The following is a 12,481-nucleotide window of genomic DNA, read 5'->3' as shown; positions in this document are numbered from 1 at the left end:
CAACCATCTGATTGGTACAGTCCCAGACAAATTAGAAGCTTTTATTTACATGGGATTAATGGGAATCCTAACAAAAAAACAAACAAACAGGCCTTCAGTCCCTTACCTATCCTTGCCCATTTCAAACACACAGTCTGTCATAAAATCTACCATGGTAGATGGTAATCCATGTTTATATCTGCATGCCATAAAAGACCCTATCCTCTTTAATTTCCATTGCTTTTGCAGAGCTAATTATAACTAACACATGTACAAAAATAAAATAAAAATAAAATAAAATAAAATTGAACTAACACATGTACAAAGGGCCTGAGTAATTATCAGCAAATAAATAGGACATGCTGGTGTGACAGAGTCATATCTCAAGGCATTTCCCATCTCTGAAACAAATTGCCTTTGTGTGTCAAAGCTGTTAGCATCCTTGCCACATTCAAGATCAATCACAATAACAGGATGTACATTGACAAACTGTCCCTGGGCTTATTTTGGGTGTCCCTCCTTGAAGCTGGAGGAAATTCATTATAATGGATCTTTTTTTTTTAGGCTGTAATGATAAAGTTCAGTTTGATTCTCGACTGGAGAGCCTTCTGTGTGGAGTCTGCATGCTTGCCCCATGGTCTTATGAGCTTTAAAGACATGGGGGTAGGTGTGTTACTGTGTGTGTGTGTGTGCCTTCTGAGAAGGTTGGGTACTGGGCCAGCAACTTGACACCGTAAAACTCCACTGCCAATCAATAGTGGGCCGGTGATCCTCTGTGGCAACCCCTAACCTGGTAAACACCAAAACCAACCAGGAACCAGAAAAACACCAAGAAGGTAAAGAAGAGAATGAAGTCCAAGCCAAAAATGGATTTTATTGCAAAAACAAACACAAGAACAACTATTGACCTAGGTTTCGTCCTAACATACGGACTTCTTCAGAATAATGATGCCTTCATAAAGCCACACTTTATATCTGAAGGCTAACACACGTAATAAATTAACTAATCAAGAAAAATTAGCCAACAATCAATTAAATATTAAGGTAAATTCCGAGAATAAATTCATGATAAAAACATAAAATATGAATACTAATCATAAAAACAAATATTTAAACAAACAATAATGACAAAAAACCCCAAAAACATATAAATGTATATCAAACAATAAATATATACTGCCATGAAAAACAACCTAAATAAATATACGCAAATAACTAAAGTGTACACTAAAATTAAATTTATTCACCCTTTGCCCGTAATATGTTTAAGCTTGAGCACGGGCTTTATTGTACAATAGTCGTTAAGACCAGGGTAATTTTGTGCATCTAATCTTAGTTGCCATTTTAGCTCACTTAAATCCAAATGTACATTCAAAATCCTACCCTGTTGGTCACACTTGATATGTTGCAAAACGCAAAATTTAAAAACATGTCCACTGTGACCAACAATGTGTCTGGCTAAAGCATTAGTGGGCTTAAGATGTTTAATATCCAAAAGATGTTCCCTAACAATCTCTCTGAAAAGCCTACAAGTTTTGCCCACTTAAAAAGCCGGGCAGTCTTGGCATTTAGCGAGGTAAACAACATTCTTGGTGTAACAATCAAAATGTCCCTTGATTAAAATGTGATAGTTGTTAACCATAAACTTACTACCTGTTGGTAAAATATGGTGACATGTGGAACACCTTCCACATTTAAAATGACCAAAAATCCTATTATTTGATGGACCTTTGGAAAAGGAGAATCTTTCAAAATTGTCTTTAAATGATAAATCCTTCCTATATATAAATGTAGACATATTACCAAATTTTGATCCAACATTTTTGTCCAATTGTAAGATGCCCCAATTCTTATTAACCATCCGTGTAATCCAGTCAGAATCCCCATTAAAGGTAGAAATGAACATTAGTGGAGAGTTCCCCAAGTGGTGTGGTGTAGTGGACACTGCAAAAGAATTGATGGTACTATCGGATTTGAGGATAGATTTGTAAAAACCAGTATCTCTTTTATTTCTAATCTCATTAAACAATTCCATACATAAATTCTTAGGGTAACCTCTATTCAAAAATAAAGTAATCATAAAATTTAATTAATCCACAAAATCTTTTTCATCACTAACCGTCCTAGCTGCTCTTACTATTTGACCTTTTACAATAGCCCTTTTCTGATGGTTAGGATGCCAACTGTTGTACTGGAGGTATGAATTAGAAAAAGTAGATTTCCTATAAATGTTAGTGTGGAAAAATACTGAAGTCAACATATTTTGTATTCTGTATTTAAAGGGTTAAGCAGAAAAATGTTCACTGCGTGCAAACTGAAATGTTCTGGAAAATGTTTATCACTGAGGAATGCAGAAGTTAATCTTAAACTGCTGATAAGAAAGTTAATGGTGCAAGAATAACTGTGGTACTGGCTGGTAAAAACAAGTAATCAAACTATCAATTTTAATGAAAGTCCTCTGTGCTACGTGTATGTACGTGCAGGAGGGTCTATATAAGGAGAACTTAAAGTACAAGTAGCCAGACTGCTGGCATATTACTATCATGTAGCAGGTCTCCATGCATGTAAAATAAAGCTGTTTTACTTGCTTACAAGAACTTGGTGTGATTCTTCCAGAATATGTTAGAAGAGTAAAATCTTTCGACATAACTGGCGCCCAACGTGGGGCGGCCCCTGCACGGCGCGAATCGAACAAAGAGAGGCTGAAAACCTGCGCAGGTGGAGAGAGATCAGGCTCTCCTCGAATGAAAGACCTCCAACTGAAACAGGTTGAAATTAGAGGCCAGTCACTCTTTCCAGATTCAATCTGTGAGGTGGCAGCGAAACAGGGCGGAGGAATCACAAAGGTAAGCAAAAAAAACGCTATTTTTTTGTTGTTTCTGATTGGAATTTTTTGTCTAAATTTTAAGGGACTAGTCAAGGGAGAAATTTAATTTTCTCAAAGTATAAGGAGTATATGTGAATAGATTCCATATACAAGAGATCTCAGGAACAGGAATAGTTTCTCATAAGAGAAATGGGAACAGGAACCAGTTGCGTCAAAGGTGACGACAATCTGAAGATAAAAAGTTTATGTTTGATTTACACCCAAAGAACGTAAAATATTTAGATAAATGGAAAAAAGATCATGGGTTTAGTGGATGTTTACATAAGTCAGAATGTCAAAATCTAGTAAGATTACTGTGCAAACAGGCAGGAAATAAGACAAGGAATCAAAAGAAGGTGGGGTTTCCCCAGGCACAGAAATGGCTGGAGGAAGCAAATAAGAGACATAGGGAACAAAAATTAAAAAAAAGGGTGTGGTAATTCAAGTGAAAGAGATGTGTACTTTGTTAAAAAGGAAGATAGTAAAACTTCCAAGTGTGTAGAACCAGAATGCAGACTCTCTTAGATAAAATAGAAGAACATTGGAAGCCCAAGGCAGATTGGACTTGCATTAATCAATGCATTCAATCAGATGACGAAACCGTAGACAGTTATCTACATCGTCTCACACAATGTTTTGATGCTCATAGTGGGTTGATTAAGGTAGAAAATCAGGAAAATGACTCGCCCTATGAACAGCAATTGAAAAATGCACTCCTAAAGGGCTGCCAGACAGCCATTGGTAACTTTATACAAAAACATATGATCACACACAGGACAGCGCGTCTACAGCCCCTTATGGAGTATGCTAGACATGCTGAGAAATATCTGAAGGAAAAGAAAGATAAACAAGCCCAGACTTTTACAGTTAGTGAAGATGGAACTTTAATGTTAGTTCAAGGTTCCGCAAACCGCGGAAGAGGGCGTGGCAGGGGAAGAGGACGAGGACGGGGAGGCGTAAGTCATTCTGAGGATTTCGAAGGTAGGCAAAAGAGGGGGGAATGTTTTAAGTGCGGTAAGAAGGGACATTTCACCAGAGATTGCAGAGGACCGGAGAAACCGATGGTTGCTTCCAGTGGTACCGCATGACTATATGACGGTCAAAAAGACGTAGATGGAGGGTATGAGGAAGAAGAAGAAAGTGAGAATGGGGAAGTAGGTACAAGTGAAGCCGATGGGTGGGGACAGGAAATGGCAGAAAATGAGAAATATCAAATGGTAAATCTAACAGCACTAGCATCAACTATGCAATTGGAATCCCAACCAGTGATCACATTGCAAGTTGAGGGCCGAGACATAGAATTTCTTTGTGACTCAGGGGCTTCACGAACGTTAGTTAGAAGTACTGCCATATCATCCGATGTTACCTCAGATGAATATGTGCTTGTAAAAGCAGCAAATGGTCGTATTTACAAAGAGCCATTGTCCAAACCTCTGTGGTTTACCGACCCAGAGACGAACCAAACCATACGGTTCCGAGTAATAATTTCAAAAATCTGCCCAGTACATTTACTAGGAAGAGATTTAATGCAAGTGTTCGGCATAGCAGCCGTCCCAACCTCCACTGGGATGGTGGCAAGGAGAATTGAACCAAATAGTGCAATGCTATTAGAGGGCAGGGAGATCTACATTACTGGTATAGTAATGATTTGATAGACAGGCCCCAGAGTGTAGTGATGGATCTTACAAATTTGGCATTAAGCAAATACGGCATAACAAATCCGAAGGTGTCAGATCCATTACATTGCACAATGTATTACAGAAGATGTGCGGACCTGATTTAGAATACGAAAAGAAATTTCTTAGTTTTAAAGTCACCAAACTAGTATTGCATAGCCTTTTTTGGGACACACTAGGTAATTCTGCAGTCACATGTAGCCTTACAAGGGATATGCAGCTGCTGTATAAGAATGAATTAACCACACATATTTCAGTCACGGAGGGTGAAGGAATGTCATGGTACCTCGTGGGTAAGAAAATAACTGAATGGGTAGGATGGACACCAGAACAGTTGGCAGGTAAAGGCGTTCAGGTTCAAAAACTTAACTGGGTTACACAAGCCAGACTGACCGTGCACCTCTGGGAAGACGAACCAATACAATCCCCTGGGACATTATGACTATGTCTCCTTACCCCCATGGAAGAATCTCAATTGCAGACGATTCCAAACTCATTATGGTCGCAGGGTCAGCACGGTATCGGACTGATTAGAACAGCAGGACAGGTAAAGATTACACCCAAGTCAGAATTTAGACCTCATAAACGGCAGTATCCCTTGAGCAGAAAGGCAGAGGAGGGCATTTTACCGGTAATCACAGCACTTTTGAAAGCTGGAGTATTAATTCTGTGCACAGACTCACCGTGTAATACGCCCTTATTTCCAGTAAAAAAACCGGATGGGACATGGAGGATGGTACAAGACTTACAGGCAATAAATGCCACGGTGGTACCTCGGGCCCCCATAGTCCCGGATCCGTCTATTCTGCTGAACGATATCCTTCCAACGGATAACTACTTTTCTGTAATTGATATCAGTAATGCCTTTTCTCTATTCCCTTGCAGGAAGATAGTAGATTTTGGTTTGCATTTACGTTTATGGGCAAGCGTTATACCTATACCAGGTTACCGCAGGGATACTGCGAAAGTCCGACCATCTTCTCACAAGAGATGTCCACCAATTTGGCTCAGTTCCAACCAGCCCAAGGGTGCCACCTACTGCTGTACGTGGATGATATCCTCCTGGCCGCGACTACGGAAGAACTCTGTAAGTCCGAGACTATTCGACTACTACACTTTCTGGCACACGAAGGACATAAGGTAAATAAGTCTAAGTTACAATTTTGTAAATTAGAAGTACGTTACCTGGGTTATACTATCTCTGGGAAGGGTAGGCGATTAGATGACAGTAGAAAGAATGCTATTTTACAAGCGCCCATGCCAACTACAAAAAAAGAAATGATGTCCTTTTTAGGCATTACGAACTTCTGTCGTAGTTGGATTCCCAACTATGCCGAAGAAGTGCACCCGCTATCAGACTTAATTTTTGCAATACCGATGGCGGCAAAAGATTTGCTGCACTGGACAGACAAGGCAGTACAGGCATTCACTAGAATCAAGCAACTGATAGCTGGGTCAGCGACATTGGGGTTTCCAGATTACAGTAAGACCTTTATACAGACTGTAGATTGCAAGTAGGGATTTATGACATCTGTTTTAATGCAAATGTATGGAGATAAGTTAAGACCATTGGCATTTTACTCTATCAAATTAGACTCAGTAGCACGAGCATTACCACACTGTGTGCAAGCAGTAATTGCAGCCGCTTTGGCGGTACAAGCGTCTGCCACGTTGGTATCGTTCCATGATCTTACGTTAAAAGTCCCGCACTCTGTAGCAGTCATCCTTCTGCAGGACAAGTTAACATTTCTGTCACCTAGCAGACATTTATCTTGTATGACTACGCTGTTATCGCAGCCACACATGACAATTGAGAGATGCACTACCTTAAATCCAGCGACATTGCTACCTGTTGCTGAAGACGGTATTCCGCATGTATGCTTAGATCTCATACATTCTAAAGTTCTACCAAGACCGGATCTTAAAGATCAACCCTTACTACATGCGGACTGGACACTGTTTGTAGATGGGTCAGCACGCAAAACAGAAACAGGCACCACGCAGGTAGGGTATGCAGTTACTACTGCAACTCAGATAATAGAGGCAAGACCACTCCCCGGGAACTTATCCGCTCAAGCAGCGGAACTGATTGCTGTGACAAGGGCATGTCTCCTTTCAGAGGACAGGAATGTCACTATCTATATGGATAGTCAATATGCCTTCTCTACGGTGCATGTGTTTGCTCAGCAGTGGAAAAATAGGGGGATGGTTACAACCTCGGGGAAAGACATCATGCACAAAGAACTAATCCTTGAATTACTACAAGCCGTCCAACGGCCACGGGGTTTGGCCATCTGTAAATGCGCTGCTCATACCCGTGCTAAGGACCCGGTATCACTTGGTAATGCCCTAGCAGACAAAGCAGCCAAAGAGGCAGCTATGTCCAGTACCTTTTCACTTGAAACCACACCTACAGAATTACAACCAACAGATAAATTTGATTTGCAAACCCTACAAGTCATGCAGGAACTTAGCACAGTACAGGAAAAACAACTCTGGACTAGGTATGGTGTTAGACAGAACAAAGGAATCTATGTGGGACCAGATAATAAATATGTTTTGCCTACTAATCTTTTTAGGTAAGCAGCACTAGTCGTGCATGGCCCTTCCCATCTGGGCCCTGCAGCTATGGTTAGAATTATCCACCTTACCTTTTGGACCAAGGGTTTCATTGCATATGCAAAACGTTTTTGTCTATCCTGCATAGTATGTACTAAATACCACGGGGGAGGGGTCAGAGTTGCTCCGGCATCATTTCCAACACCCCCCTATCCATTTCATACAATATGTATGGACTTCATCGAATTGACCCCGGCACAACTAAAGAAGTTTGTGTTAGTGATAGTAGATGCCTTTACTAAGTGGGTTGAGGCCTTTCCGGTGACACATCCGGATGCTCAATCAGTGGCTAAAATTTTGGTCAATCACATCGTCCCGCACTTTGGACTTCCTACACACATCTACTCTGACAATGGCATGCATTTTGTCAATCAGATCATTCAGAAACTGTCTACAGTTTTCCAAATTGAATTGAAACACCATTGTGCCTACCACCCACAGTCAGCAGGGTTGGTGGAAAGCCATAACGGCATTCTAAAAGGCAAGTTAAGAAAACTCATGGCCGAGACACATCAGTCTTGGATTACCTGTCTACCTCTAGCCCTCCTTTCCATGCGGACAACTCCCACCTCAAAAGGAGTCACCCCATTTGAGTTGTTGTATGGGAGACCTTATTACGTCCCGCAGTGGCAAAACTTGTTGCCTGCGGAACGTGAGGGGGGTGAGGAGATAGCATGAGGAAAATGCTGACCAATACTAACAGCTGTTTAACGAATGATTGTTTTTCAGGTTCAAGAGACGATAAAATCACGGAAGTCATCGCAACTCCAATGGCAGTTCGGATTAAAGAAAGGTCCTCATGGATCCACCTAACGCATTGTAAAACATTTTAAGTTAGATAAAAATTGAATTCCCTGAGGAACAAACAGACAGCAGTAACCATGAAGGACAATAATGAGAATAAGAGAAAATGGTTCTATTGCAATATTTTATTGTTTATAACTATTGTGATTGTAATATTTTTGTTTTTAATGAAGCTAGCCATTCAAAAAGAGACAAACACACCAGCTGGCATCCAAACTTTAATACATATCAAGCGATTAAATATGCATATGCATCCTCAATGAATGTCTCAAATTGTTGGGTATGTACTGTAATACCTACTGTACATAGTGGCTTAATGTTAGGGACAGCCCCTCTGGGAACAAATGATACTTGGAATAGTTTGTTGTTTGAAACCACAGAAGTACCACTGAGAGACAAGGTGGCGCTGCCTCTTCTGGGGCGCCAAAACGGAACAGTGTGTTTTCAAAAGATTGGAAAAGTTAAGGTGGGGCTGAGCCAATGTAATTTGACAATAGTTCATAATTGTACCCTAGAAGGGCAGTGTGAAACCAAGTTTGGAGCTATAAAAAAAGACATCAATGTAAATGATACTAGTTTTGTTGAAAAAATGCTGTATGTATATGGCCTGTTATTTAAGGGGCTAAAGCCAAATGGGAGTTATGAATTTGCAACCAATATCACCATAAAAACGAATGATTGTTATTTTATTTGTGGTAGGAAAGCATATAAATGGTTACCATATGACTGGTCAGGAAGTTGTTTTTTGGGATATCCGATACCAGCTATCAGACACGCAAATGTATTACCTCAAAGTAAAATACAAAATGCACGTTCTCTTAATAAACCTATTAATCCCGTAGGTAACATTGATGCGTCATGGATTTATCACCATGACTTGGCACACGTCAGCAGCAAAGGACTCTCACATATGGACCTAGGCGATGATGTAATTGCTTGGGCTGGTATTTTGCCAGCGTATGGGACAGTAAAATCCATCTGGGAACTGAGAAAACTGTCAAAACTGTTAGAGACTCTGAGTAATGCGACATTTTCAGTGCTAGAATTGGTGACGGACGAATTAACGGCGATGAGAACAGTAGTGTTGCAGAACCGTATGGGGCTCGATTTGACCCTAGCGGGGAAGGAAAAATAGTTCAACAAGTTTTGAACTGACTAAACCTGGTCCAAACCCTTGACTGACTTTTTTCCAAAATCTGTTTGGAAACTGGGGTTCTGTGTTGATGAACATTTTAATTGCTGTATGTGTTGGTGCAATCATATTTTTGCTGCTTGGCTGCTGTTGCATACCATGTATCAAAATGATAATATCGAAGGTTATCTCTGCCAATGCTACAAAAGCATATTTCTCTGATTATGAGAAGGTATACAACGTATCTGGGATTGTGTAAAATAAACAGTATACAAAATGTTGTAAGGGGAAATGTGGAAAAATACTGAAGTCAACATATTTTGTATTCTGTATTTAAAGGGTTAAGCAGAAAAATGTTCACTGCGTGCAAACTGAAATGTTCTGGAAAATGTTGATCACTGAGGAATGCAGAAGTTAATCTTAAACTGCTGATAAGAAAGTTAATGGTGCAAGAATAACTGTGGTACTGGCTGGTAAAAACAAGTAATCAAACTATCAATTTTAATGAAAGTCCTCTGTGCTACGTGTATGTACGTGCAGGAGGGTCTATATAAGGAGAACTTAAAGTACAAGTAGCCAGACTGCTGGCATATTACTATCATGTAGCAGGTCTCCATGCATGTAAAATAAAGCTGTTTTACTTGCTTACAAGAACTTGGTGTGATTCTTCCAGAATATGTTAGAAGAGTAAAATCTTTCGACAGTTAGATTTAATTAAACTGTGTACCTTATCAGTAGTTAATCTAACATCCAAATATGTAATAGTATATGAATTATATTCATGTGTGAATTTTAAAAACCATACTGTGCTATTAATATATTCAATAAATGCATCCAGGATGGCTAACTCCCCCTCCCAAATGATAAATATATCATCCAAGTATCGCGTATATGTTTTAATATACTTACTAAATTCAGATACTATTACATATTTGGATGTTAGATTAACTACTGATAAGGTACACGGTTTAATTAAATCTAACATTTATAGGAAATCTACTTTTTCTAATTCATACCTCCAGTACAACAGTTGGCATCCTAACCATCAGAAAAGGGCCATTGTAAAAGGTCAAATGGTAAGAGCAGCTAGGATGGTTAGTGATGAAAAAGATTTTGTGGATGAATTAAATTTTATGATTACTTTATTTTTGAATAGAGGTTACCCTAAGAATTTATGTATGGAATTGTTTAATGAGATTAGAAATAAAAGAGATACTGTTTTTTACAAATCTATCCTCAAATCCGATAGTACCATCAATTCTTTTGCAGTGTCCACTACACCACACCACTTGGGGAACTCTCCACTAATGTTCATTTCTACCTTTAATGGGGATTCTGACTGGATTACATGGATGGTTAATAAGAATTGGGGCATCTTACAATTGGACAAAAATGTTGGATCAAAATTTGGTAATATGCCTACATTTATACATAGGAAGGATTTATCATTTAAAGACATTTTTGAATGATGCTCCTTTTCCAAAGGTCCATCAAATAATAGGATTTTTGGTAATTTTAAATGTGGAAGGTGTTCCACATGTCACCATATTTTACCAACAAGTAGTAAGTTTATGGTTAACAACTATCACATTTTAATCAAGGGACATTTTGATTGTTACACCAAGAATGTTGTTTAGCTCGCTAAATGCCAAGACTGCCCAGCTTTTTAAGTGGGCAAAACTTGTAGGCTTTTCAGAGAGAGGATTAGGGAACATCTTTTGGATATTAAACATCTTAAGTCCACTAATGCTTTAGCCAGACACATTGTTGGTCACAGTGGACATGTTTTTAAATTTTGCGTTTTGCAACAGATCAAGTGTGACCAACAGGGTAGGATTTTGGATGTACATTTGGATTTAAGTGAGCTAAAATGGCAACTAAGATTAGATGCACAAAATTACCCTGGTCTTAACGACTATTGTACAATAAAGCCCGTGCTCAAGCTTAAACATATTACAGGCAAAGGGTGAATAAATTTAATTTTAGTGTACACTTTAGTTATTTGCATATATTTATTTAGGTTGTTTTTCATGGCAGTATATATTTATTGTTTGATATACATTTATATGTTTTGGGTTTTTTTTGTCATTATTGTTTGTTTAAATATTTGTTTTTATGATTAGTATTCATATTTTATGTTTTTATCATTAATTTATTCTCGGAATTTACCTTAATATTTAATTGATTATTGGCTAATTTTTCTTGATCAATTAATTTATTACGTGTGTGAGCCTTCAGATATAAAGTGTGGCTTTATGCAGGCATCATTATTCTGAAGAAGTCCGTGTGATAGGATGAAACCTAGGTCATTCGTTGTTCTTGTGTTTGTTTTTGCAATAAAATCCATTTTCGGCTTGGACTTCGTTCTCTTCTTTACCTTCTCCCTAACCTGGTAAAGCCAAAACACATTTTTTTTAATAACAAAGGTCTAGTTGTCTGATTGCTTAGCATTTAGCTATCAGTCTACGAAACTCATGACCAGGATATCCTGGGACCTATACAATGACTGGAAGCTTCATCTAGATATACAATAGAAACATATAAAACAAAGATCAATTTAATCATAGGAGGTTACTAGGCAAATGGCCCTGGGGCCCTTACAAGCCAAGCAAAGACTTTATCCCCAAAAAGACACCTCAGTCAGCATGTATTGCCTTTGTCAATGAGGGACACAGGTGGAACCCCAGGGACAAATTTGTGTTTCCCCATCCACTCATCAAGGTTGTACTTGAAGAGGGTCAGCAAGGTACTCTGTTTGACATGTATAGGAAGTCTGTTCCAGAAACAGGCAGCCTCTGGGAGACAAACCTGTCTCTCTAGCAGGTTTTGTTGATGTTGCATATTAGAATCAAGTCTTTTGAGTGGGTAATGCGCAAGGAGTTAGACTTATGGATATGGAGCATCTCTAGTAGGGCAGGATCCGAGATTTCCTTTTAGGCGAGACACGGATCACCTCTGAGCAATCTGTACGATACCGAGTAGAGTGATAGTGATTTGAGCTTGTCTGCATAGGACAGGTTTTGGAGGCCATGGAGTCTCTCTGTGAGGTATTTATGTGGCCTTTCCAGATGGTGCAGGTATTTGGAGAGGTACATACCAAATGGGGCATTATACTCAATTATTAGTCTAATGAGGGAGGAGTACAGAGAAGTAATAACTTTCTTTTTTATGGATGCAATCCCTTTACTTATGAGATGAACCAAGTAAAAGGCTTTTCTGGCCACTGCCGCTATATGATGGTCGAATGTAAGATTGTTATCAACCTAAGTATCCAGGTCTCTCACAACAGGTTGTGTGCTTAGGGGATTGCTGTTGATGTGGTAATCAGTAGGGGGCCGTGTTTTTTTCTGAGTTGTATGATGATACTGTTTTTGTGTTTAGCTTGAGGCCATGACTGTGGCACTA

Source organism: Protopterus annectens, chromosome 7.part0 (genome assembly GCF_019279795.1).
Source record: "Protopterus annectens isolate FY-2018-M chromosome 7.part0, PAN1.0, whole genome shotgun sequence".
Taxonomy (NCBI): Eukaryota; Metazoa; Chordata; order Ceratodontiformes; family Protopteridae; genus Protopterus; species Protopterus annectens.
Note: the sequence above shows the minus strand (reverse complement) of the source record.